At 40.2% G+C, this 23166-nt stretch overlaps 1 protein-coding gene across 11 annotated transcripts in view; it reads right to left on the reverse strand.

The window, feature by feature from the left end:
- Positions 1-23166, reverse strand: part of ATP2B1 (ATPase plasma membrane Ca2+ transporting 1) — a 135462-nt gene that overhangs the window by 67034 nt on the left and 45262 nt on the right. The window lies entirely within an intron of this gene.

The following is a 23166-nucleotide window of genomic DNA, read 5'->3' on the forward strand; positions in this document are numbered from 1 at the left end:
ACCTGCCTGCCTGGTAGCCCCTTACTGCTCCCCTTGCCAGCCTGATGGCCCCCAACTGCCCCCCTCTGCTGTCATGGTCACCTCCAACTCCCCCCCCCCCCGCCCCCCCCCGCTGGCCTGATCACCCCTCACTGTCCCTCCCACCAGTCTGGTTGCCCCACACAGTCTGCTGTTTGGTCATCCCTCACTGCCCACCCCCCACCTCCCGCTGGCCTGGTCACCCTAACTGCCCCCCTCTGCCAGCCTGGTTGCCCCATGCAGCCTGATGTTCAGTCATTTGGTCATCCCTCACTACCCTTCCTGCCAGCCTGGTCACCCCACGCAGCCTGCTGTTCAGTCATCTGTCTGATTGTTTTGGTCATGACAGCCCCTGACTTTTTATATATTAGGATAAAATTATCTTTAGCTGTAATGTTATGTCTTTAAAATACTTTGCATGCTAAAAGATCAAAGTATAACTTCTAAATAAAACTGTGTATCACATGACTAAACACAACTGCATTTCACATGACTGAATGCTGTTTCATTAATACTATTATTAATGTCAGTTATCATTAAGTAATACATTCAAAGCACAATTGCTAGTTGTTTTAAATTCCCTCTTATTTTAATCATCACAATTTAATCCCACCAGGTTTTATTACTCATTACTCTTTTAAGAAGAGTGAGCTTCAAAGAAAGAGGAATTTCTGCACAGCTAACAAATGCCTGAAAATTGATGAACTGGGATATCTCTAAGTCCATTTTCTTACCAATACACAGACCTCTCTCTCCAACTATTTTATATAGGCCATATAGACCTCACTCTCCAATCATTTACCCTGAAAGGGCAAAAAGCATGACAAACCCTCTAATATGCTTTCCTGCAATTCCTCCTTGGCCAATCTGTGACACCACCATCTTTTGGCTTCCTGAAATTGTCTCCCACCAGGATTTTTGTCACATGTAACTACCTCCAGTCTTCCTTTGGCCAAGCATCTAAGGAAAGTCTCAATTCCTTAGTCACTCTTTACTGTTACTTTCTTTGCTGGCCCTTAGTATTATCTTGTTTCATTTACTGTTGTAGTTGTTTTTTATTTTGTTTTGATTTCTTCTTCCATAATAAGTCTAAGTTCTGAAGGTAGGGTTTATCTGTTACTTTATCCTGAGAACCTAGAACTGTGCCAGGCACATGGCAGACATTCAGTAAACATTTGACGACAGAATGGATGATGTATTAATTGTCTTCAAAACACTTTCAAGTTCTCCTCTTATTCTATACAACTTAAAGATGAGGTTTCAACCCTTCTCTCTCCATCTGTTCTTTAAACAATCACTTAAAAATTAACGTGTCCAATAATGGTTTCATTTTATTCACACATTTTCAAGTCCTTCCCTCAATCACCATTATCCTAATTACCTAGGGATGAGATTTTAAATCATATTTTATTTCATCCACTTTAGATTCAGTCACTGAGTTGGGTTAACCCTTCTTTGAATAGCCTCTTCTGTCACTCTACACAAATTATAATCACTATTCCTCAGGTTCTCTCTCCTTCTACTATCTTCTACGTCCAATTCCTTTTGCATTCTGCTGCTACATTTTGTTTTTTAAATAGACATCAACCCATTGGATGAAAATACAGTCCTATTCTCATACCTATTTGTCATTCAAGCCTAAGCTCTATTTTAACCTATTTAACCTCACAACCCATTAAATACATGTCTCATTAGGAACTAGAAAATATTACTGGCAAATGCAATTAATCTTCATCTGTTGCTATGGGGATATTTGCAAATCATGGTATTTCATAGTTCAGTATCCATCAAAGTCACCTAGAGAGCTTATCAAATATACATTGGTGGGCCCCACACCTCCACAGTTTTAGTTTCAGAAGGATTAGAACATGCTCCATAATTTGCTTTTCTAACAAATTCTCAGGTGATACAGACACTATTAGTCTAGGAAGCACACTGAAAACTGCTGGATTGGAGACTGTGCTAAAAACTTTGAATTTGTACCAGCTGGATGAGGATGGCTGATGAAACACTTTGCCTGCCTTGAGTTTAATTTGCAAGCATATGATAGTTATGGATTCTGTAAGACATTATTTTCATTGGCTGCTTCCTCCCATTTCATAAGCCCTTATCCTTGCCCAATTATTACCAATTTTACTCATCTCCTAGGCAAAATGGGTTTCCTCCTACTCACACATCAATTATTATAATAACCCAATTTCAAAAACTGGTGAGGGTGGTTGTTTGGTAATCTTCCTGAGTTTTTACACCCAAAATTTGTTTGCAACTGAACATCACACCAACCCTACATTAAAATTACTTAGAGATAATATAGTAAGATTCGTAAATCTGTGTGTTGAGGGCATATATGTAAGCACTTCTCTGGTTTCGACAAAGAGTAAATTTCCTCAACATTTTCTGGCCCGGGACTCCACCAATTACTACTGAGGTAATATGAACTTTCTGAATAGAGATTTTCAGAGTGCAACTAGACATATGTAACTTCTGTATCTCTCAGCCTCCTTTTGGGAGCTGGATGTCTGCAGGACTCAAGCATTCTGGTCTCAGTTATTAAGGGGAGATTTAAAAACCTATTGTTCAAGTGCCTGGGCTGGAGATGAATAACGGTTTAGATCTGGGTTCAATATTAGAGCCTCACTGTTGTCACACAAAAACCAAGTCCTTCATTTCAGTTATTGTCAGTAATAAAACTAATCTTTTTATTCCAATGTGTCAATCTTCATCTTTTCTCTTGACAGAAGTCAAGCAAGAGAAAAGAGTGTTATTTATTGGGTGCCTTTAACTTTCTCAACAATAAGGATAAATTTCTCAACATAATAGAGCTAATTCTTGATAGAGCTAGACTCTGAATCTCTATTTATACCTCTATGTATGCCCCTTCCACTATACTGTCTCCACTTTAAGTCTTCACTTTTATTTGGTTGAAATGAAAGTTTCTGTTGGTCAAACACCCCCCCCCCAAAAAAAAAAAAAAAAAAAACAAACAACAACAACCAGTTAAATAATGCTGAATGTGCCCATTTATATAATAAAATCAGAATTTAATAGACATTATAAGTAGTTATTTGCCAGCTCAGCATTACCCCACTCCCCCATTTTTCAGCAATAGCTCAAATTCTTGTTTAGAGATCTGCCCTTCCCAACTCTCAATGTAGAATGCCCTCATATCCAGACATCCCCTGGTTCAGGAATGAGGATGTGATTACAGGGCCATTAGGTGGCAATGAGAGCTCTGCTGTGACTGGAGGGAAGACTTGTTTCTTCTTACTGAAGTTAAATCCAAGAAGTGAAAGTCCTCTGCAAGAGGAGGAGCTACAGGGGATGAAAGGGCAGAAATGTGCCTATCAGGGCTGGTTCACTTTGGCCTTTGGAAAATCAACACCTAAAGTCTGTCCTATCCCTGATCTTTTCAGTAATTTGTCCTTTTGGAGATGGGTTTTCTATCACTTTCCGACCCATAGAGCTTTAGTAAGTACATGGTTACCACGGTTTAAAGAAAGGGATACCCTAACCGGTTTGACTCAGTGGATAGAGCATCGGCCTGCGGACTGAAGGGTCCCAGGTTTGATTCTGGTCAAGAGCATGTACCTCTGTTGCAGGCATATATCCCTAGTGGGGTTGTGCAGGAGGCAGCTGATTGATGTTTCTCTCTCATTGATGTTTCTAATTATCCCTCTCTCTTCCTTTCTGTTAAAAAAAAAAAAAAAAATCAATAATACATGAAAATCCAGGAAAAAGCACCAAATGCAAACGAGCCATTTTCCAAAAGTGGCTATTTACAAATCACCTGCCAATTATATATCAGGGTGTAGTCTATTTCTAGACTGTCTATAGCCTCTTGCATCCTCTATTTTCCTCTCTACCTACTCTTCATTCTTCCATTCACCTAAGTAGTGGATTGACAAAAATGCTAAGGACAACAAAAAAGTCTGGCCTTTCACTTGTAAGCTCCACTACCTTTTTTTGCTTCTCTTTGTTCTATGAAAGCTTCTGATCTTCCATTTGAAAAGTTTAAGAAGAAATGTTATGTAGCCGAGGCCCCAAAAGAGGGGGATTTTACAGGAAATACACAGCTACTTCTCATAGCCCTTTTGGACTACATACCTATCTCAGAATTCCTAAATGACGTCTGTGACCAAACCACTGTTGGTAGTCTTGAGGGATGATGGTAAGAAACAGAGGTGATTTAAGACTAGAGTTAGTAAAAAAAGTAATTACAATCTTCAAAATGAATAAGGTAAATTCCAACTGACACATAAGCTTTACAGTGAATGGACAAGGCACAAAAGAAGACAAGAGGATGACTGTGAGGTCCTAGCAATGAGTGGGGCTCACAAAAAAACAAGTTTGTCAAACAATACAATTCCAATTTCCTCTTCAACTTATAGATCCAGTCAATGTATGGACATTACCTAGACTCAACAGTGATACAACAAAATAACATTAGAAAAACTAAAATTAAGAAATAGTTAAAAATTATGATTAGAAACATGGAGCTCTACAAATGATTATTAATACTACATAGTAATGAAATTCCTACAGGCAAGGTAGAAATATATGCTACTAATATAACTAAGGAACAACCTGGAAGGTGATTTTTAAATGCATTATTGGGTTTCTAATTCTTAATTGTTCTAACTTTAGTACCTTGAAAACAAAGAAGTTATACTTCTCCAATCTATAGATGACTTGAAGCTAGGTAAATCAGCAAATATATCAAATGACAAAATTGGATCCAGAAAGGTGACAAGAAGCTAACCTTAATTGGTATGAAGTATGATTTCTCAATTTAATTCCAAACATATAAAAACACTGGAGGGCTAGTGCATAAAATTTGTGCAGGGGGCAGGAAGAGGGTCCCCTCAGCCCAGCCTGCACCCTCTCCAATCTGGGATCCCTTTCACAATCCTGGACCATTGGTTCCTAATTGCTTGCTTGCCTATCTGCCTGGTTGCCCCTAACTGTTTCCCCCTCCTAACCTGGTCGTTCCTAACTGCTCCCCCCACCCGCTGACCTGGTCACCCCTTACTGTCCCCATGCTGGCCTGGTTGCCCCCAACTAGCCCCCTCTGCTGGCCTGGTCACCTCTTACTCCCCCCCCCCCCCCCCCCCGCTGGCCTGGTCACCCCCAACTTCCACCCCCTTGCTGGCCCGATCACTCCCAGCTGTGCGCCGAGCCCCCACCCCCACTCCCCTGCAGGCCTGGTCTCCCCTCATAAACCCCCCGCCAGTCTGGTCACCCCAGGCAGTCTGCTTGTTCAGTTGTCCTCACTAACCCTCCTGCTGGCCTGGTCATAGGCAGCCACCTTATGAGGGTATAAGTGTTAATTTGCATATTACCTCTTTATTATATAGGATAACTGTAGAACTATCTTACCTAATAACAGACAAACATGTAAACTGACCATACCTCTACTATGCCCACAGCCAATCAGGAGTGACTATGCAAATTAATCCGACAAAGATGGTGGGTAAATCTGCATACGCAGGCATGAAGTGGCTGGGCAGGGTGGGACACCTGCTGTGAGGGGGAGAGGGTGGAGGGAGCTACAGAAGCAATGCTCTGGCTGGGAGCAGGGACTTGCAGGCTCCTGGGTGGCAGGGGGCAAAGCCAGGGGAAAAGGCCTATTCTTGCATGAATATCATGCAACAAGTCTCTGGTGACATGTAAAAAACTAACATATTAGTTCTTTATGTTATAGTATATATTCAAAGACAAAGGTTCATTTTGCTCAAAGCTCAGTATACATTACCTCAGTTTTAATTAACAGGATGTAAGTGCTTTCCTCACCCATCCCCAAAGCTGTTTTGGATAGTAATGACAAGAGTCTAACAACCAACAAAGAAAGATAACAGACCTATTCCACTTTGCCTTGTACGAAGACACCTAATATAATGTTACAGGTTCATCTATAAAATACAGACACAATAACAGTAAATACACACCTCATTAAATATGTTAATATATATAAAACTATTTGAACTTAGCTTGGCACACAGTGAATGGTAAGTACATGTTATCTTTTTTTTGTTTGTTTGTTACTTAAGAATATTGGCAGATATATTCTATAGAGAATACCTCTCCCATAAGGGGGATTCCCCAGCCATTTCTGAATGTTTACAGAAATATTTCTAAACCTAGAGGAAAATAGAATCTTGATTACAGTCTAATATAAATGAAGCTCTGTTATGCAAATAAAACATAGGGTGACTGAATTTATCAAAAAGACTAATGGCCCAGCCGGTGTGGCTTAATGGTTTAGCACCAACCAATTAAGTAAGAGGTCATGGTTTGAATCCCAGTCAGGGCACATGCCCAGTTCTGGGCTTGATCCCGTGAGGAGGCAAGCAGGATGCCTTTGCCAGATCAATGATTCTCTCTCATCATTGATGTTTCTCTCTCTCTCAATATATTAATTTCAAAGAGGAAAGGAGAGGAAGACTAATGAATAAAGGAGACACCAACTTTTTATATATATATATATATATTTTTTTTAAAATATATTTTATTGATTTTGTACAGAGAGGAAGGGAGAGAGATAGAGAGCTAGAAACATCGATGAGAGAGAGTCATCGATCAGCTGCCTCTTGCACACCCCCTACTGGGGATATGCCCGCAGCCAAGGTGCATGCCCTTGACCGGAATCGAACCCGGGTCCCTCAGTCCCCAAGCCGACGCTCTATCCATTGAGCCAAACCGGTCTCGGCTTTATATCATTATATATATATTTTTTATTGATTTCAGAGAGGCAGGGAAAAAGAGAGTAGAAACATCAATGAGAGTGAATCATTGATTGGCTGCCTCCTTCATGCCCCCATCTGGGGAACAAGCCCACAACCCAGTCATGTGCCCTTGATTGGAATCGAACCCGGGACTCTTCAGTCCACAGGCCAAACTGGTCAGGGTCAGAGATAACAAATTTTATTTGTATTACAGATAACAGGCCCACTAAACTTTGCATTGGTCAGGTCTGAGTTACTATGAAACAAATTCTGTGAAGTAATTAATAAGGAAAATGTTGAAGAATCAGAAAAGCAGTCCACTGAAGAACTAGAAGGAATTTAGTCTACGGGAGGAATATGACTTATGATAGCTATCCTCAAACATTTGAAAATTTATAGTATATAAATGTGACTGGATATATTCTGTGGAGTACTGGAGGGCACAAATAGAATAAAATGAAAGTTACAGAGAGGTAGATTTTGGGAAAGGCAGAACTCTGTGTCAAGTTATTCAAAATTGGAATGGGTCTATATTAGTTAATTTTAAGTCAATGTGGCTGGATTAGGGGTGCCCAGATATCTCACTATACTAGTACATTATTTCAAGTAGTATCTGTAAGGATTTTTCTGAATGAGATTAGCATTTGAAAAGGTAGACTAAAGCAGGTTGCCCACTCCAATGTGAGTGGGTATCATTCCATCCATTGAGGGCCTAAAAAGAATAAGGGGATTTCACACCCATTCTCTGCCTGAAAGCTAAATTGAAACATCCATCTCCTGCCCTTAGACTGGAAATTACACCATTGGTTTCCCTGGTTCTCAGGCATTGAGACTTGGACTTAACTCAACCAGTAACGTGCAAACAGAAAACGCTCAATAAAAAGTCTTGGATTTTCATTTAAGTGTTAAGCCAATTTTCTATTTACTAGATCTATTATTACATTTTCAGTAGAATTTTTTAAATTAATATTTACAAAATTTCTTAATCCATGGGACCACAAATTATAGATCCTGCTATGGTTTTTAAAAAATCCTCTAAAGATAGCTTTTTTTTTTTTCATTCACCTAAGAGAATGATTGTTTATAAGTTTCTAAATCAAGCTCAGCTGGAGTGCCTAAATGGTTGAGCATCAACCTGGAGAACTAGGAGATCACTGTTCAATTCCTAGTCAGGGCACATGCCCAGGATGCAGGCTTGATCCCCACTGTGGGGCACGCAGGAGGTGTCAGCTGATGAATGATTCTCATTATTGATGTTTCTATCTCTTTCTCACCCCCTATCCTTCCTTTTTGAAATCAAACACGCCCCCCCCCCCCCCACACACACACACACACTGAGTGGCCAGATTATCTCTGAATGCATAATAATCTTGCCACTCTCTCTCTACACACACACACACACACAAATGCATGGGCGCGGTCCGGCCAGCCTGGGCAGGGGGAGGGGACATGGGCGGTTGGCTGGCTGCCTGCTGGTCAAACTCCTGGTTGAGGGGACAATTTGCATGTTAGCCTTTTATTATATAGGATATACACTGAGTGGCCAGATTATTATGGGTGTTGAGATCATAATAATCTGGCCACTCAGTGTATATATTTAAGTTTCTAAATCAAAATAAAATATTAAACATAAATACGTTTTTAAAAATCCATCATTCTGTTTAAAAAATGGTTACAAAAGAATTGAAGAATTTAACAGCTAAAAGGGATATTGGAGATCACATGCAATTAATCATGTTATAGCCATTAAAACCAAACAATCATCTGCTTCCAAAAAGAATACAGATACATGTAATAAAAGAAAGCAAGCATTAAATACTCACAAATCATTAAAAAGAGCAAAAGATGAACATTTAAATCATTGGATAAATCATAACAGTGGATAGGTTTTAAGGGAGCTTACAATCAGGGGAATAACTGGCATTGTACTTCAAATAAATACCAAAATCCTAGCTGTTAGATGTACAATTTGAAGGACCAATAGCTAAAAAATAGTTTTTGACTGCAGCATTTTATTTGTTTGAAAAAAATATATTTTATTGATTTTTTTTTACAGAGAGGAAAGGAGAGGGATAGAGAGTTAGAGACATCGATGAGAGAGAGACAGATGAGAGAGAGACATCAATCAGCTGCCTCCTGCACACCTTCTACTGGGGATGTGCCTGCAACCAAAGTTCACGCCCTTGACTGGAACTGAACCTGGGACCTTTCAGTCTGCAGGCTCACGATCTATCCACTGAGCCAAATTGGTTTCGGCTGACTGCATTTTAAAACAGAACACTCAAGAAATCTCCATTTTATTAGTGTTTTTTTTTCTTCTTTCAACATAAAAATTAATTCAACTTCCACCCTGGCCAGTGTTGCTTAGTGGTAGAACAGCAGCCTGAGCACCAAAGAGTCATCATGGGTTCCACCACTGGTCCAGGCAAATTCCTGGGTGCCAGGTTCTTCCCCAGCTGGGGTGGGGTGGAGTTCAGGAGGCATCCAATCCATGTGTCTTTCACATAGGTGAGAGGCAGGTGGTTCTTTACCTGCTGCCTCCTTCCTCTGTCTCTCCCTCTCTCTCTCTCCCTCTTGAAAAATAGTGGCAACCATATTTTGGTAACAACTGCTGTTTGAATTTTAACCTTGCTATCTGACTTTGACCTTCGGATTACTTGCTTAAACAATAGGGTAGTTACAGGAGATGGACTCCCACTGACTCAGTAGCTTCAGGGGTAGAAACTATAGATAACCTTTAGTTCTGCTTTTGTATTATGGGCAAGATAGGGCCACATTCCAATGTCTAGCAGGATGTGACTGGGAACGGGCTGTCCCCAGTCTTTAGAGTTTAGTCTTTAGGATTTAGAATTTAGAACAAAGGAAAATTCCTGTGGTTTGAACCTTTAAAAGGGACTGCCTACCCCTGAAACGGTGCAGTCGTGTGGAGACCACCTGCATGTGGTGCTCTCCCTGCTGTCCTGGCCAGTCCATAAATCCTTGCCTGCTTTTTTAATTAATCAGCCTCCGGTGGTCTTATTTTGAACCCAGGGTTCGACCCCACAACACCTCTCCCTCTCTCTAAAAACCAATGGAAAAAAAAAATCCTTGGGTGGGGATTAACAACAACAACAAATTAATTCAACTTCCTTTATAGACAAGCAGTTGTGAGAGTAGGTAACTAGTCTTAATAGCTGTTTCACTGTGGCTGCTATTGACAGAAAGCACTATTTCATAAATTAAGAAACTCAGCTCACCCCACCCAACTAGATGTTAGCAGTAACAGTTCATGTGGACAACTAAAACTCACTATAAGGTTCTTCCTCCTCCCAACTGGTGGGCGGAGTTATGACATTACTGGCATCTGTCACAGAGACATCTCCAAGACATTGAGCCATCAATCAGCACGTGCCAAAGTGTCCTGGAGCCCACCCCTTCCTGTTCTGCCCTGGGTCCAACCTTCTCCTGTTCCTCCCCTTAAAAAGGACCCCCAGACCAGCCACGTGCTGCTGAACCTCCATGTCCAGGTGGCAGCCCGGCTGGGTCCATCTCCCCTCCCAACTCCTTCAATTCTGATTTCTCTACCTCTGTAATGAGTCCTGCTCATTACTGGGGAATAAACTTTACTTTAAAACTCCTTGGTGGTCAGTTTCCTGCGCCTCAAACCTTACACTCACCACCTTAAATAGCCCTTTGGGGGGTTGGATAGTACAACTATTACATAGCTAAGCCAAGATTTAGGCCTATTATATTGAAAGCTTATTTAAAGGCAAGATCATGCCTTTTCTACCTTTGATCTCCACACCTTAGCAAGAGATACTACAATATTTCAATGTTCTAATATAGTGACTTTCTGCAGATTAAGACAAAAAACAAAAACAAAACAACCCACCTTTATATCTGGTTTCACACCCTGTAATTTAAAAATCTTTGAACATTAAAATAATTTTTAATAAAATGTACTATAAACTACTAAATATGAGAAATGGAGTGTAATATCTCACTCTAATGGCAGAAAGAGCAGATTGATGTAATGTTTTTCTAATTAATGTATATCAGTATATCAATGAATGGTAGGGGCTTTTTTTTTTTTTTAAACAAACTTTTATTATGTTCAAATTATTTTATTAAAACACTCCAAGGAATCAATTTTAATATTACTCAGAACTCCCATCTTTCTCTTTTTAAGTGGGGCTTTAAAAAAGCATATAGTACATAGTGAATAAAAAAGCATCAACAGTATAAAGCTTGTTTAGAAAGTAATTATTGATCGAGTAAAGAATACAAATAAAACAAGATGAAAAGTCACCAAGTAGGATTTATTTTATAGAACTGATAAAGCAGGAAAATAAGCATTGTCTTCAATGCCTGATTAATCTCAAAGGATCATGATTACTATTCATTGCATGTGGACTAAAATTAGTCCCACTCCCCTCAATTCCCTTTTTCACCTACTAGCTAGAGTCTCCCAAACGCAGACACTAAATACAATACTTTGAAGGGCAAGTTACAGCTGCTGCCAGAAATAAATTTAGATGACCATGTCAGCAAATCTCTCAGGGTGGGAAACAAGTAGAAGAGTGGAGGACCATTTGTTCTTCCATTGTAGCGATTTTCACCCAGTGTGCCTCAACAATTTTTAAACCACAAAAAACCTGGCTCTTTAGTCAGAGGCACTGACCTTTCTACCCTTACACTGTCAAATTAAAAATAAATAAATACATATATAGCAATAGCCAACACAACAATACCAGTCCAGTGGGAATGAATCTAAATCATACCTACTTTTTGGGTTAGATTGGCCAAAAATATATTTTTTAGTGTGTGGCAAAATGGTAGAAATTAGTTTGTGTGTCATGAGATGAAAATGGTATAGCTTTTTATCACACAGCTGCAATGATTTGTTACCTCTCTGTCTTCAATAACTATGATCTCAAGGAAGATTTGGGTCATTTATTTTTAACCTCGGCACTGTTTGGAATATAGTAGGTTTAATGTTTATTGAATAGAAATGTTTCTGTTTAAATCTTAAGCCAAAAACCAATTTGAAAAACAGGTTTACAATAGTAAACAATGACAATCCAAACAGCTGAGCAAAACCAAACCTCATAACCCTATATTTAAAATAATATGCTAGGCATGTAGTGAGTTAAGAGAAAGTCATAGCATTCAAGCAGTTTTCAAATCACTTTAGTGTACAAGATACATAAACCTAACATTCCTTTAAATCCTTTTAGACAAAAGAAGTTAAAAGGTATTTCCGATTTTCAAGTGAATTGTACAATGACTGCTACATGACAACAGTCTTTAACCAGGGTTCTAGATCCTCGAGGCTACACAAAGTAAGAAGGCTGAGTTTTAAAACCCCTGGAGGAAATGATACATTTACTTGAGAGATAATTTGTTAGGCTTATCCATGCTAAATTAAAATGATACCAGATCAATCATAATAAAGTGAGCAATTAGGCCTAAATAATACAAAAAAATCTTACCCAGTTAAAGGCTGTTGTTATCCTCCACTCTGAAATGTGCCATTTCTACTTTATCTCCAACTCACAGATCAACACATTTCAGCTTAGCTTCTACTGGGCTGCTCTGAAACTAGTCTTCCAGGTGACCACTGGCTCCTCTTGGTCCTGTATCTAATGGACACATTTAGTCCCTCTTATTTGACCTACAGGCAACCTTTGTTACTGCTCACTACTCCCTCACTCATGAAATGTTCTGTTGTCTTAATTTCTCTGATTTTGACTCTTGTTCCCAGCACACTGTCATCTCTGGCTGTTCTCGTTTTCCACTGCTTGTTCCTCTTCTTGAGTAACTGTCAGGAGAGTCCGGGGGAGGGGTTGGGTGGCACTGTAATCATAACCACAACTGTTTTCTGTTTTCATCTGTTTTTAGGCAGCAAGCATGAGATCAGGTTGCAGATGATAGTAAAAATGTATCTGCATGTCCCTTTACAAGGTTTATTTTTTTCTTCTTCTGATCCTCTCATAGTTTAGAATTTCACAATTTAATTAAACTGATGAAATGACGCTACAGCAGTCTGGATAGTGAAAGTGTGAATAGAGCCACCTGGTTTCCTTGTCCTAGGCCCACACACAGCTCCTATTTCCCTTGAGTTTATAAAGGAATATGTCAGCCCAAAGCAGAACAGGTTCTAGAAATTGGTGATTCATCCTCCTCCCTGAGGTTGTAAGACAATTACTCTTGCTGTTGATTAACTGTCATTTCCAGCACAGATTATTTGTTTATGCCAGCAAAGTACTTTATTAGGCAGAGTACGTGATAAAATTTTAATGTGAATGATCCCAAACACAGATCTTGGAGTTCACTATAGACATTCTTGCTTTATGGTTAAGTCAGTCAGAATCATCGTATTTCAAACACTGATGTCACCTGTAACTCTTGAAAAGTTATCCTGACTTTGCAAGGTTGTACTTACAGAGCCCAAAAACATAATGTTTCTTAATTTACCACAACCAGGACAAATGTGAAGTGCTGAGGCACATACTGGATAACTAAAAATCATTTGCGTACGAATTCTGCATGCTATACAGATCAGTGGTGGCCAACTTTAGCTTGCATCAGAATCACCAGAAAAGCTCCTCAAAAACAGATTGTTGGGTCCCATCCCCCGAGATTCAATTTAACAGATCTAGGGTAGAATACACTCATTTACATTTCTAACAACTTCTCTGGTGATGGTGGTGCTGAGGCTACTGGTCTGGAGACACAAGGTTGTAGATCACATGTGTCAAACACAAGGCCCGCGGGCCAAATCCATCCCGCCAGGCCTTGCAATGTGGCCCGCACCGCGCTGTCATCACTGCACTCCGCTGCGTTTCCATCACAATGACAGTTTATGACTGTTCAGTAAACCATTCGGCCAGCGATTTAGGCTGGATTTTAGATTTTGGCCCCTTCTCTGATTGAGTTCGACACCCCTATTGTAGATAAAGAGTGTGCCCTGAATTCTGACTAAGGAACAAACTGTTGGATTATCACCTTAATCCAAAACTTCCTGACAACAACATTAGCAAATTACTCATGGTTACTTTGCTGTTCCTAATTTGCAGAAATAACTGAAAGCAGATCATATTCTAAAAATATTCTGAGATGTTACTTTAAATTGTTTTGATGTTTAGTATCAAGTACATTAATGGTTTTTACTTAAAACCTTACATTATACTAGAGGCCAGTGCATGAAAATTCATGCACTGGAGGGAGGAGGGAGGGGCGGTCCCTCAGCCCGGCTTGTCCCCTCTCACAGTCTGGGAGCCCTAAGGAGTGGGAGGTGACCTGGCAATCAAGGGAAGGCGACGCCCCCATCACACCTCTGCTGCTGCCACTGCTGGCAGTGCAAGCCTCGGCCAGCCCTGGTTACATAAGCCTTGGGCAGCAAAGCAGCTACTATCCAAGGCTTGCCTGCGCCTTGGGATGACCCTGGGAGGCTGGAGGAGTGGGTGGGGATGGGACGGGACTGAGGGGACTAAGGGACTCGTAGGCAGGCGTGTGGAGTGGTTGGAACCGCCTGGGGGTGGGTCCGGCCGTGCTGCACACCTGCCCCCCTGTCAGGGCTGAGAGGACTGGGCACCACCATCTTGTGGCTATGGGTACCACCATAGTTGAGGGTGTGGCAGTCAATTAGTATATTCCCTCCTTATTGGCTGTGGGTGCCATCTTTGTGAGGGTGTGATGATCAATTAGCATATCCCCTCTTAATTAGATAAGATAAATACTGCAAATAATTTCCTTCATTTAAATTAAGAAATGCGGCCAAAACCGGTTTGGGTCAGTGGTAGAGTGTCGGTCTGCAGACTGAAAGGTCCTGGGTTCAATTCTGGTCAAGGGCATGTACCTTGGTTGCAGGCACATCCCCAGTAGGGGGTGTGAAAGAGGCAGCTGGTCGATGTTTCTCTCTCATCGATGTTTCTAGCTCTCTATCCTTCTCCCTTCCTCTCTGTAAAAAATCAATAAAATATATTTTAAAATAAATAAATAAATAAAGTAAGTAAGTAGGAAATGCGGAGGCTCATATATGGCTACATTTTGAACATATTAACACAGTTAACAGAAGATTGTAATTTAGATACCCACCTTCTGCTCTCCCCCAAATTAAACTACCCTCTGTTTTCCTCCTATTCTATTATTCTATTTAGACATTTTAGAAACTTTTAACCTAATAACAGTTTCCCAGTAAAAGAAAAGCCTTTAAAAGCTCCAAAATAAAGAAAACTTATCCTGTGCAGCTTACCACCAAATAAAAGAACATATTATAGCCCTAACTGGTTTGGCTCAGCAGATAGAGCCTCAGACTCCGGACCAAAGGATCCCAGTTTTGATTCCAGTCAAGGGCACGTACCAAAGTTGCAGGTTCTTCCCGAGTATGGGCCCTGGTCAGGGCACGTGCAGGAGGCAACTAATAGATGTGTTTCTCTCACATTGATATTTCTCTCTGTCTTCCACTCTCTCTAAAAATCAATGGAAAAATAACCTTGGGTGAGGATTAAAAAATAAATAAATAAAAGAGCATATTATATCTTCAGTTAAATATGCGAACTAAATGTTCTATCATTTTCCAGGCTCACTGGTTTTGAGAATGTCAGCTATAGTTAAGAGATTTCTAAATTAAAACAGTGTTGTTTTTCCCCCTTCTGTTCAGAAGCTAGAAGGCAGTATGAACACTTGAGTGTCACACCAGCTGCTCTATCAGCCTACTCAGTTCTGAAGAGCTTCTATCATGTCAGTTCAGAAGAACCTACACTTAAATGCTTAAGGAAACAGGATGCTCATTATGTCACTGAATGAGCTCACAAAAATAAAGTTGGCAATATTTAGGGAGCATAACTCTTACCTGTAAATCTACCATGAGCTTTCTGTTTTCTTAATTAAAAATTCTAGATTTCAAGAATTATATTCATTATTTAAACCAACTAATACAGAACTATGAGCAGAAGACACTTTCCACTTCTCTATCTCCTTTTCCTTTATTTACACAGTTTGATAGATGATCATCTTTTGTATTTCCAGCTGTGGTTACTAAAGAACAGTTCAGTAAATCAATACTCACTTTTGCAACAGATTCAAAGGGTCTGGCTGAAAATAAGGTAAACTACACTTTAAGACGATGTTGAGGCAAGAATTCTATTTATAGTTAACTCAACAAAGTGCAAACAATGGACATGAGGGGATGTATTGAAGCATAAGCACTCCAACCCATCATATTGATGATCCTTCCAACATTCTGGTTTCACAGTTCCTGATTTTCATTCTAAGACTTTTGATTTTTACTGTGACTGCTATACAAGAGTAGAGCCATACATTAAAAGTCATCACTTGAAATGGTTCTATTTTCAACATTTCCTCTCTGGCACACCTTCTGTTTCTCTTCACTTATACAGAATCTTATACATACACTAGAGGCCCAGTGCACAAATTCATGCACAGGTCAGGTCCCTCAGCCTGGCCTGGGATTGAGGCCTATTGGGGGACTGCCCTCCCCTCAATCGGGGCTTATGGGGGGAGGCGGCTGGCCAGCAAGGGGGAGGGGCCACAGGAGGTTGGCCAGCCAGACCATGATCAGGGTGGGGAGGCCTGATCGGGGGTGGGACCAGCTGCGGGGAGGGCCGATCAGGACCTGGACAGGGCTGGTTGGCTGCTGCAATGAGCATCATAGTGACTGGTCTTTCCGGTCATTCCAGTCTTTCCACTGTTCAGTCGCTAGACTTTTATATATATATAGATTCTGATCTCTAGGTTCAAAAGCAGTCAAGATCCCTTCTGATAATACTTGCCTCCCTAAAAAAGCTAACTTCCTAATGGTCAGGAACTTCAGTTTTGCTCTTATGTCTCACTTGCTCTTTCATCCTCCTACTGTGTCCATCTAGTTAATTGGCTACCCCTGAAATGACATTATATCTGGCGGAGCAATGCTGATTAAAATGTTTAAAAGTGAGTTCTTAGCTCCATTAGAAATTTATTTTTCTTAGTCATAAACGATCCACCAACACATCTCTAACTTACTAGCATGTTCCTCTTTCTATTTCAAGTTTCCTAAATTACTCTTATCTTTATGCAGGCTACTCAAGCCTACCTCAAGACCTAATTTCCTTGATTGCCATTACGAGATACCACCACCACTTCATACTGGCTCCTTTACTTCACTCAAGCAATATTCATATACATTCTACCCCAAATAACAAACCTCTCCTAGATTGAGTTAACTAAAATAAGTTATCCTTTTCTGCTGCCTTTTCCCACACCTCTTAAAAAGGTCTATCTCCAATGCTTCTTTCTGACAGTCCACTAGCCAGCTGGATCCACTCCCACACTCCTGAGCTGTCTCTCTGGTGGATCAATAATCTCAAGCTTCTCGGTCCTCATCCTCCTATATATGCACTTTGGGTCATTTGACAGTACTCTTCCCTCTTAGTACTCATTATATCACTTAATTAGTTCTCACAGGTCTCGAACCAATCCTTGTCAGCCCGCATTCCTTAGCTTTTTAAATCTTTCCACACCCTAAATGAGGTTATCACTCTTCCCTACAACCTCTCTCTTGGCAGCTCATACCACCTCATGACCTACATCTAATGCCTTGATCAAGCTCCAGGCCCATTTTTTTCCACTGTTAACAGACATCTCCACTGGAATATCTTGCAGGACAACAAACTCAATTCTAAATGTATCAATGTCCCTCCCAAACCTGTTGTCCTTCTCTGAAATTCTTATCAATTCCAAGCATATATGAGTAAGCCTTAAGTCCAAGGCTCTTTCTTCAACGAGGGAGAAAGACAAGTACACAAGCAAATACAATTAAATATTATAGAGAGCATCACCGAAGGTCAGTGAACAAAGGATGAAGTGTTAAATGGGTATGTGGGTTTGAGAAAGGCTTTACTGTCTAGCATACACCTAAACTGAAGTGGAGGGGGTCACAGGTGGGAAAGGCCTGAAAACAAGGCGGTGTGATTGCTTGTCTGATATACTTGAGCAAAGGAGAACAGGGAGGCAGCACAGGAAACATCTATTTTTACCTCTAGAGGCTTTCTTACCAGTAAAAGGTTGTGTTCTCTCCTCAAATGCAACTTAAGCTTCCTGAGGGCAGTAGCTACAAGTCTGTGCCTTTCATAGCTCTTACAGAGGCTAAGAGATTGCTCAACTGTTCACCAGACTAAAAATGGGTAAGAGTAAAGTTTAAATGGTAAAAGCTTAATGCATTTAAAATCCTCAAACTCCCCTAACAGAAGATCAAAATAAAACAGGCAAACACATAAAAATAAAAAATAAATAAAACTTTACGTTAATATAGTACGTATGAGAAGAAGGGAACATGCAGTTTTTCAAAAGCTCTTGACTTCTCAATTCTGATATTTTAATACAGATGACTTAAATCATCTTATAAAATGAATAAGTGATTTGTATCATCACTGGAAAGAGATAGAACATGTTTAATATTTTTGTAGCAACTGCAGAAAGTAAAGTGAAGGAATCGGGAAGGTGATCAGAAGGAGGGATTACTTTTAAGGTGGTGACAGACACTGGCAGCATCTAGCTTATAAGCATCTCCTCTCTGCAGAAGTCTTCAATAGAAGACAGCTTTCAGCATGGGTGTCAGAAATCAAATCGCATCCTCCACCCAGTCATTTATTTCAGTATTGTTCTCATTCTCTATACTTTACTCTATACCTGGGTTTCTTAGTGACTACTACAGCAACAGCACTTGCCCATAGGAAATGCTCAATACAGGCTAAATGAACTGAACTGGAGTATATGGCAATGCACTAAAGACAAACAGTTTAGAAGGCCCATCTCAGGTGCCTGCAAAAGAGATTGCCAATTCCAGAGAAGCAGCTTCTTTCAGCATTCAAGAGGATGCCTGGCTCACCACCGAATCATAACTATGATGGTGGCAGGTCCATAATTTCTTAGATTTCATTCTAGCACTTTGCCATGCTAGATGAGTGACCTTTCATTGCTTCAGCTTCCTAACTTGTAAAATAGGAATAACACTATTTACCTCATAACTTTTGAGAGGTTTAAATAAATATATGAAATATCTTAATATAATCTCAATATCTTATATCTAAGTAAGCTATCTGGCACTTAAAAGTAAGCACTCAGCCGGGACCGGTTTGGCTCAGTGGATAGAGCGTCGGCTTGGGGACTGGAGGGTCCCAGGTTCGATTCCGGTCAAGGGCATGTACCTTGGTTGCGGGCATATCCCCAGTAGGGGGTGTGCAAGAGGCAGCTGATCGATGACTCTCTCTCATCGATGTTTCTAACTCTCTATCTCTCTCCTTTCCTCTCTGTATAAAATCAATAAAAAATATATTTAAAAAAAAAAAAAAGTAAGCACTCAATAAGCTATAGTAACTTATTTAACTGTTAAAATTAGAAGTAATATTTTAATTAGTTTCCAGTAAATTGTCATATTTAGCATACACTATATAATACTTAAGTTAGCCTATTCATAAACAAGGCTTATAATATATGTCAAACAAGTAAAGACTTTAATTCAGTATTTGAATGTGATATATTCAAGAATGAAAAAGCAAGAAGACTGTATCACACATCCAGAATTTCATAACAGGGGATCTATAAACTAGATTGGTCTACTTTAAAAAGAACATGAGAGTGACATCCCAGGGGGAGAAAAAGGTTTTTTCCCCTCACAAGTAAAATTAGATGATTTCCCTGTCCCGTGTGCTCAGTTGGTTGGAGGGCTGTCCTTTATACAGAAGATTGCTGGCTTGATTTCTGGTCAAGGCACATACCTAGATTGTGGGTTCCATCCCTGGTCGGAGAATGTATGGGAGGCAACCAATTGGTGTTTCTCTCTTGCATGAATGTCCCTCCCTCCCTCCCTCCCTCCCTCCCTCCCTCCCTCCCTCCCAAATCAACAGAACATATTAAAAAATTAATTAATTAGAGACAACAAATAATAATTAAGAAAACTAAAGGCCAACCTGCAAAACTCTGACATAATTTGCAGGGCAAAAACACAGAAATATAATCTATCCAATGATTATAACCATACAGAATCCACATACCATAAATGGACAAGAACAAGAAAATATGTGGGGGAAATGAGCTAATTTGTCAGAGTAGCCTACAGATTTTCTTTTTTTCTAAATGCTTTGGATGTTATTTACACAAATTAAAACTGAAGTATTTCTCTTCAATTGTTAGTTGTTCTGACCTTGACCTGTCAGCAGTACAATGAAATTCTAATGCAATGAAAGAATTTGTCAATTCTGGTACTGACCCACAATATCCTTACCAAAACTGCGAACATTTTATTTTTTTTCCATCTTATCTTCTAGCTCACTGATGCGGTCCTCTGCTTCCTCTAGTCTACTCTTGATGCTTTCGATTGAGTTCTTCATGGTAGCGATGTCATTTTTCATTTCTTCTTGGTTCTTCTTCAATTCCTCATGGTTCTTCTTCAGTTCCTCATGGTTCTTCCTCATTTCTTCTTGGTTATTGTCAAATTTCTCTTCCATTCTTTTTAGCCATCCTATGATCATTATTCTGAATTCTTGCTCTGGTAGGCTGCTTACCTCGGGCTCGTTTACTTCCTTTTCTGGTGATGCCTGCTTTTCTTTCATGTGCAGACTATGTTTTTGTCTCCCCATGGCCTCTCTTCTCAGGATGTCTGGTTATGTGGTGTTCCTTCTCCTTTCTGTGGGTGACCGAAGAACTCCCCGGATTCCACGCGCCGTGCCGATTCGGGCTTCTCAGCTGCTTGATGGACCTCCCCGCTGTGTTTTTTTTCCAGGCCTCAGGGATGCTCCTCCTTTCCTGGTAAGATGGCGCTGCCTTCTCTCCGCGAGAGCTCGCTGGGAGAGCCGCCGCAGCCGCGGCAGTGCTGGCCTCTTGGTCAGGAAATCTTGTCCAGCGGACCTTTCCTTACCTTCCTAGAGAATTCCGAAGCCCCTTAGCTGCCAATCAACATTCCCTGAGCGACTCAGACGCTGTTTCTATCTGTTCTGGGACCAGAGTCAGAACAAGTCCGACTGTTCAGTCGCCATCTTCAAGCTCCGCCCCAAAACTGCGAACATTTTAAAGTTAATGCCTATGATCTAGGTTGTCACATGCAAACTGTGCGTTGAGCAGCAAACACTTCATTTAAAAAATACACCATGCAAACTATCAATCAAGGAGGTACAAATAATCAATATTCAAAGCTGGCCTGAGCAAATAGGAGACTAAATTTAAAGAGAAGAGAAATAATGACAAACCATAACAATGATTTTCAAATCTTCATCTCATGGCACACACAAGTAATTACTAAAGTTCTACGGGTATTTTTGACAACCTGATAAAAATAGGTAAAATTTATATTCACATTGGATGGCTACTATTATGTTGGCTGTTGTCATTTTTAATATTTGAAAGTCTAAAGGAAAAGATGTCAGTGCTCCTGACTAAATAGTGGGGTACTGCAGGTTTTAAGAATTCTTGTGATAAGTCGGTTGAAAAGTGCTATGCCCCAGGAAAGCCACAGGTGCAAATACAAGAGCAGAACCTCCTCAGAATCTGATCACAGAAAAATAAGTATGATGATGCAGCCCCCTGAATTTAAAAGCTTCAGAACTCACTAACAGACTTAGCTTCTCACAATAGAAAACTTTAGGAATTAAATTCTAAAATCAGTATATTAGATTAAACCACATGACACTGTTATTTTTGTAGATAAAAACCAGTAGAATGTCAGCAATTTCATATGGTTCAACCTACTGTAACTGATTGAGCAGAAGAACATCCAAAATGAGCATCCTAAAGAGAATAAAATGGAATCCAGGACTCCAAGATCTGACATAGGCTTAATGTAGAACATGATGGAGAAAAAAAGCACTCAATAGTAAAAAATGGGCTGGTCAACCATAAAAGCACAGGCTAAGGACAAGTAGAACAGGAAACACACAAACACACACACACACACACACACACACACACACACACACACTGGCTTTTCTCATTCATGAAATGTTTAAAGGTAGAGAGTATTCCAAGCTATAATGAGGTTCTAGTAGTATTTGTATCCTAACTGTGAAGAATTATAACATTGAGAGTAATTATCAGACTAGGACACCTGAGTAATTTATAATACACTGTACACCAGTCATTCTACCTAATCTTCCCAACACCCTATGAACAAGGTACCATTATTACCTCCAAATGCCAGATGAAGTAATTGGTCTTTGAGAGGTTAAGTGCAGTCTGATTCCATTACACATTCCAAACATATTATACCACTTGTTCTGCCTACAAACTCACTAAGCAACCTTCTAATTATAATGTGGATTCCCATGTGGCAAATCCAGGGGGAAGAGAATGTGCTAGCCAGGACTTGAGAGTCTGTTTTCCAATGCAGTTTTTTCTCCCCTGTAAATTAATAAATTGACATTCTGATTCGTACATCCATCTCATGAGTCTTGGTAATACGAACCTGATCCCAAAAACCGACTGAATGTAGGTGAACTAGATTTCAGGGCCTGCAAGTCTCGGACTCTTTACCATGGCAAATCTACTAAGGCATGCAGTCCTTATCCTGGGAGGGCCCTTTTGGGAACAGCCAATCCTCTTCCTCCCAAGAGAAGACATAGCTCAACGTCATCATTAGCAGTCTCTTCTTTTAGGAAATCTCTAGAGTACAAAGAGGTAACAAAGAAGGGGTGAGATTCTAATCCTGACTCTGCTGTGCTAACATTTAATCCTGAGCAAAGGACGTTATCTCCTTCTTCAGTCTCATTCTTCTCATGTATAAAACAGAGGAGTTGGGACCAATAATCTTATATTGATTTCTTATCTAACATCTATGGCTGCCTATTTGGTAAAATACTCTTCCCATGTGCAATTTCTAGTTTCCTCACTCCCCCCCTCCCCCATCTCTGCATTCCTTTCCTGTGTTTTTGACTCCTCGTTCCCCCCTCACACACACCCCTCACTCCATCTCCCCGCTTCTACACACACACTTTCCGCCTCTACATGCAAACAGTGAGGTCTGGGGTCCTCTATTCTTATCTCACAAGCACTCACAGTTATGGCTCTAGATTTGTATTTATAAATACTATCTGTACTTTTCATTATATGACTACTATGGATCATACAGAGTATACTAAGATTTTTGCATGCACTTTAGGTTTTGAAAAGCTGTGTGGTTTTATCTAAAAGATCCAACATGCAATCTAATAGTCTTGGGTTTAAGACTATAACCGGGCATTGATACTTTCTTTTTCAAGTTTTGTCTCTTGCTTCCACTTAGCTTACCTACCAAACTATACTTCATTTCTCTCTCATCTCCAAAACCTTGATGGTATTTTAGTTTTTCATTCAAACCTTAAGCCCAAACCTTCAAACTCTATTCGTATAGCCAATCCCAAATTCCTCCAGACCAGACTTTTTCAAACTGGTGTTCTCGAGAAGACCTCACAGTATG

The sequence above is a fragment of the Pipistrellus kuhlii genome, unplaced genomic scaffold, assembly GCF_014108245.1.
Source record: "Pipistrellus kuhlii isolate mPipKuh1 unplaced genomic scaffold, mPipKuh1.p scaffold_m20_p_3, whole genome shotgun sequence".
In the NCBI taxonomy this organism is placed as follows: Eukaryota; Metazoa; Chordata; class Mammalia; order Chiroptera; family Vespertilionidae; genus Pipistrellus; species Pipistrellus kuhlii.